Source organism: Lepidochelys kempii, chromosome 1, assembly GCF_965140285.1.
Source record: "Lepidochelys kempii isolate rLepKem1 chromosome 1, rLepKem1.hap1, whole genome shotgun sequence".
Taxonomy (NCBI): Eukaryota; Metazoa; Chordata; order Testudines; family Cheloniidae; genus Lepidochelys; species Lepidochelys kempii.
Window position 1 is genome coordinate 272937566 of NC_136380.1, and position 6000 is coordinate 272943565.

At 47.8% G+C, this 6000-nt stretch overlaps 1 long non-coding RNA gene across 1 annotated transcript in view; it reads right to left on the bottom strand.

Moving 5' to 3' along the window:
- Positions 1–5509, bottom strand: part of LOC140905040 (uncharacterized) — a 49560-nt gene extending 44051 nt beyond the window's left edge. The window contains exon 1 of the long non-coding RNA XR_012156720.1: positions 5445–5509. This is a non-coding gene — a long non-coding RNA (uncharacterized LOC140905040). The remainder of the gene's footprint in view (positions 1–5444) is intronic.
- Positions 5510–6000: the final 491 nt, after the last annotated feature.

Genomic DNA, 6000 nt, shown 5'->3' on the forward strand with positions numbered 1-6000 from the left:
ACTTGGCGGCTTGGTGTTCCGGTGCCAAGATAGGGATATGGGTTCCGTCTATGGCCCCACTACAGTTAGGGAATCCCATTGCAGCAAAGCCATCCACTATGACCTGCGCATTTCCCAGGGTCACTACCCTTGATATCAGCAGATCTTTGATTGCGTGGGCTACTTGCATCACAGCAGCCCCCACAGTAGATTTGCCCACTCCAAATTGATTCCCAACTGACTGGTAGCTGTCTGGCGTTGCAAGCTTCCACAGGGTTATCGCCACTCGCTTCTCAACTGTGAGGGCTGCTCTCATCTTGGTATTCATGCGCTTCAGGGCAGGGGAAAGCAAGTCACAAAGTTCCATGAAAGTGCCCTTACACATGCGAAAGTTTTGCAGCCACTGGGAGTTGTCCCAGACCTGCAACACTATGCGGTCCCACCAGTCTGTGCTTGTTTCCTGAGCCCAGAATCAGCATTCCACAGCATGAACCTGCCCCATTAGCACCATGATGCAAGCATTGGCAGGGCCCATGCTTTCAGAGAAACCTGTGTCCATGTCCTGATCACTCATGTGACCGCGCTGACTTCGCCTCCTCGCCCGGTATCGCTCTGCCAGGTTCTGGTGCTGCATATGCTGCTGGATAATGCGTGTGGTGTTTAATGTGCTCCTAATTGCCAAAGCGAGCTGAGCGGCTTCCATGCTTGCCTTGGTATGGCGTCCGCACAGAAAAAAGGCGTGGAACGATTGTCTGCCATTGCTGTGACGGAGGGAGGGGTGACTGACGACATAGCTTACAGGGTTGGCTTACAGGGAATTAAAATCAACAAAGGGGGTGGCTTTACATCAATGAGTATTTCAGGCAGGACTTCACGGAGGGTTCCAATAAGAAATGGTGCACCTAAGTAATTGTTCTTATTGGAACAAGCAGGTTGGTCTGGCCTCTGATTGATACATGGCTAGATTTACCTCACTGCACCTTCTCTGTGAATGACTGCAGTGTGACCTAGAGGAATGAGTCCCCTAGACGGGGGAGGGGGGGAAGCAAATGAGTACAAAACAAATCTGGTCTATTTCTTGTTTTGATCCACTCCATCTATCTTTTACATCTTTGGCTGGCAGCAGACGGTGCAGAAGGACTGCAAGCCATCCACATCTCATGGCTGCTCGGCAGAAGATGGTACAATAGGACTGCTAGCAATCCGTATCGCCTGCCTATTCACCATAAGATGGTTCAATAGGACTGACTGCAGGACTAAAGAGAATGACCTGGTCAAGTCACTTCTAATGTAATCCCTGCACCCATGTCTGCCCAGGCGCTCCTGGCCGATGTGGCCAGGAGCACCTCGGACATGACGATGATGGCTACCAGTCCTATTGTACCATCTGCTGCCACAAGGCAAGGGGTTGATGCTGCTGTGTAGCAATGCAGGACCATGTCTGCCAGCACCCAGGAGACATACGGTGACGGTTACCTGAGCGGGCTCCATGCTTGCTGTGGTATGGTGTCGGCAAAGTTAACTCAAGAAAAAAGGCGCGAAATGATTGTCTGCTGCTGCTTTCCGGAGGGAGGGAGGGAAAGGGGCCTGACGATATGTACCCAGAACCACCCGCGACAATGTTTTAGCCCCATCAGGCATTGGGATCTCAATGCAGAATTCCAATGGGCAGCGGAGACTGCGGGAACTGTGGGATAGATACGCACAGTGCAACGCTCCGGAAGTCGACGCTTGCCTCGGTACTGTGGAAGCGCTCCGCCGAGTTAATGCACTTAATGCACTTAGAGCATTTTCTGTGGGGACACACACATACTCGAATATTTAAAACCGATTTCTATAAATTTGACCTAATTTCGTAGTGTAGACATACCCTAATGTTCTGCTTGGCAAGAGCAGCAATGTCAACATTGAGCTCTGTTGTGGCAAACCACAGTATTTGAGAGAGATTCATCCAACTGTGAAAACAATACTTGGATCTGATGTGCCTCCACGGTCAACAAGGTGTTCTCACAAACATACTATCTAAATTATTGCTTCAGATCCTGCCCAGCCCAGGTCAGGAGGGGCCATTAGTTGTAAAAAAAACACGGTGTTCTGCTCCATATTAACCTTGATATATAGATGGAAATCACTTACTGGTCTGAAGGGATATGCAAACCCCATACTAGGCAAGAAAGGGTTAATGTGCTGCTGCAAGCTCAGTCAGCCCCACCCTGCTGCGCATGCAACAGGAGGGGTTAAAAGGAAAGAAACCAGCTCAGCTGAGAGCTAAAAGTATTGCTGAGATTCGTGGGGGAGCAGATAAGAAAGTGGTGAGGATGCTTTACAGAGCGTTAATGAGATCAGTCGTAGATTGTGGGTGTCAAACCTTTAGTGCTGTATCCAGATCGCAGAAGTTAGAGTCAATTCAAGTTCAAGCACTATGAATTGAACGAGGTGCATTATTTTTCGACATCGCTGTGGGTAATACAGGCCGCTACGGAGAAACGCCTGTCAAGTTAATAATGAAAATGTGAGATCTGATGTTTTGGGCTAACGTCAAGGGAAATTGCAGCAATAAAAATACTGTACAAATATATGAGGAGTTTTGGGAATTAAGTGGATGAAATGTATCCAGATACAATAAGAAGAGATTAAAATCTATAGTTATGGGGCAGTACATTATACCTGGAAAATAGTCTCTCTGGATGTGGATTTAGAATTATATAATGAAGGGAAAGAAACAGGTGTCCTATATGACAGATAAAATTTATGAGTACATGTATGGTAAATGGAGTCACCACTGCTGAATATATACTGATGGAGCTCAAGATGAAAACATGGGACGGGTGGGAGCAGCCTTTTGCATTCTTGAGTTTGGAGTTAATAAAATTAAAAGAATGTCTAATTTTATAGCTGTTATGACAGCTGAATTGGTGGGAATAATATCAGTAAACTGGATAAAGGATGCATGGCCTACCTCAGCTGTTATCTTTTCAGATTCATTATAAAATATATACTGGCTATTAAAAGGGGTACCTCAGAAGCAGGAGTGATCTAATCAATGAAATATTGTTTTTGACAGCAGAGTTAGTATGCTCCGCTATGAACACGGTACTAGGATGGATTCCAGCTCATGCTGAGATACCTGGCAATGAAATAGTGGCTCAGAAAGCAAAACAAATCTTTAAAAATGGAGAAATTGAGATACGGATTCCTTTGAGTAAGCAGGAATTTAAAAGTTTAGTTTAAAAAGGATTTTAAAAGGAACGGCTCAGCATTGTGGACCAAGGAGAAACGAAAAAGAATATTCTATGAAGTATGCCCCAGAATAGAGGATAATGAACTACTTCAAAGTTGTGAAAGGATCAGGGAAGTGCTCATATTTAGATCGTTATCTGGTCACTGTGGTTTGAATAATAATTTATATTTAATGAATAGACACAAAGATGGGTGATGGCACACATGTACCGTTAAAGAAACAATTTATCCCCTGATACAGGAATGCAGGGATTGTTCCCAGGAAAGACAGGCTCTTTATGAAGAATTCAGATGCTCTCCGGTGACAGAAAATACTATGAGGGGTTGAGTGAGAGTATTGGGAAAGTAGAACATTACAAAAGTTCTATTACATTTTTTAAGGCAACAGAGGTAACAAAGTGTCGGCATGAATGTACCAGGAATATACTAGGTGGTGTTATAAAACTCAGCAGATAATTCTGCTTCACCATAAAGTATAAGAAGAATTGGGGAGCTAGGGCTAGTAGCTCTACATTCTACGCCAACAGACATTCTATGCCAACAGGAGAAAGCTCTCCCATCAGCATAATAAATCCACCTCCGCGAGAGGCAGCAGCTATGTTGGCAGGAGAAAATGTCCAAACAGGTGCTTGGTTGGTGTAACTTATTCACACCCCTGAGCAGGGCCGTCCCTACCTATATGCAAAGTGCACAGATTTCCTGGTGTCCTGCTCAGCTGCATGCTGCTCCAGCCCCTGCCCCACCTCTTCCCCATGGCCCCCACTCTGCTCTGCCGCAGCCCCACCTCTTCCCACCCCTGCTCTGCCCCCACTCCCCATAAGACTGCAGCAGGGCCAGGCCTGCACTCACTGGCAGCGGGAAGTGCAGCGACCCAGACCCAGCCACGCTGCCGGTGAGTGCTAGGGGGAAGTTCCCCACAGCCTCCCAAGCCAATACCCCCCCACACACACACACACAGAGGCCTGGGTCTTGTCATAAATATAAAGGGAAGGGTAAACACCTCTAAATCCCTCCTGGCCAGAGGAAAAACCCTTTCACTGGTAAAGGGTTAAGAAGCTAGGATAACCTTGCTGGCACCTGACCAAAATGACCCATGAGGAGACAAGATACTTTCAAAGCTGGAGCTGGGGGGAGAAACAAAGGTTCTCTCTGTCTGTGTGAGGCTTTTGCCGGGACCGGAGTAGGAATATAGGTCAGAACTCCTGTAAAGAGTTAATAAGCAATCTAGTTAGATATGCATTAGATTCAGTTTTGTTTGAATGGCTGATACAATAACTTGTGCTGAATGTAGATTCCTGTTTTTGTGTTTTTTTGTAACTTAAGGTTTTGCCTACAGAGATTTTCTATGTTTTGAATCTGATTACCCTGTAAGGTATTTACCATCCTGATTTTACAGAGGTGATTCTTTTACTTTTTCTTCAATTAAAATTCTTCTTTTAAGAACCTGGTTGCTTTTTCATTGTTCTTAAGATCCAAGGGTTTTGGTCTGTGTTCACCTATGCAAATTGGTGAGGATTTTTATCAAGCCTTCCCCAGGAAAGGGGTGTAGGGCTTGGAGTTATTTTGGGGGGAAAGACGTTTCCAAGTGGGCTCTTTCCCTGTTATTTTTGTTAGATGCTTGGTGGTGGCAGCAATAAGGTCCAGGGACAAAAGATAAAATAGTCTGTACCTTGGGGAAGTTTTAATCTAAGCTGGTAAAAATAAGCTTAGGGGGGTTCTTCATGCAGGTCCCCACATCTGTACCCTAGAGTTCAGAGTGGGGAAGGAACCTTGACAGGCCCCCACACCCCCTACCCCACCGGGGGGCTGTGTAGGGCCCCAGAATAGCTAGGGATGGCCCTGCCCCTGAGCAGTGTAAGTTATACTGAAGTAAGTGGTAGTGTAGACCTGGCCCTAGAGTAAGCCCTCAGCTCTCCCTCAATGAGAGAAGCCTGGCTAGTGTCAGGAACTGAGCAGAGGCTGTGGCCTGCCAGGGTGTCCTTGAGAGAAGGTAGGCCTGATGCACGGCTGTCCTTAGCCATAGGCAGAATAGGCAGCCGCGTAGGGCACCACTCTGTCTAGGGCACCACTCTGCCGGGAGTCCAGACAGACGGGAAGCAGTGGAGCATGTAAGAGCAGGGATGCTGTGTCCTAGAGAGAGCCGAATGCCGCACAGTCTGAGGGAGGGGATTGGCTGCTGGGGTCTCTGGGAAGGGGAGGGGCTAGGGGTGGGGGAAGGAACTCACCTGTGAGTGAGACTCTCTCCCCCGGCGTGAGGTGAGGCAGGCTCGGCAGCTGCAGTATCCTTTGTTGCCCCCCATAACGTCCATTCTCCTCCCCCCCACCACGGAGCACCCTCCCTTCCCCCCACGGAGCACCCCTTTCTCCTGCCTCCCCTCCGGCAGGGCTGTGTTGGGTGAGGGGAAGGGGTGGGCTGACTGGCTGCAGTGCTGAGGAATGAAAGTGAAAGTAACTCACTTCCTCGGCAGCCAGCCAGGATTGGAATAGTCACACAGAGCTGGCTGGGCCAGATAGCATGAGTGAAAAATCAGGACAAGGGGTTGGGGATAGAGTGACCAGGTGTCCCACTTTTAGAGGGACAGTCCCAATTTTGGGATCTTTTTCTTATATAGGCTCCTATTACCCCCCATCCCCTGTCCTGGTTTTTCACACTTGCTGTCTGGTCACCCTCGGTGGGGGGTTATTGGTGACTATATAAGACAAAGCCCCAAATATCAGGACTGGCCCTATAAAATCAGGACATCTGGTCACCCTAGCTGGGGAGCGCGTCTCTCCCCTGGG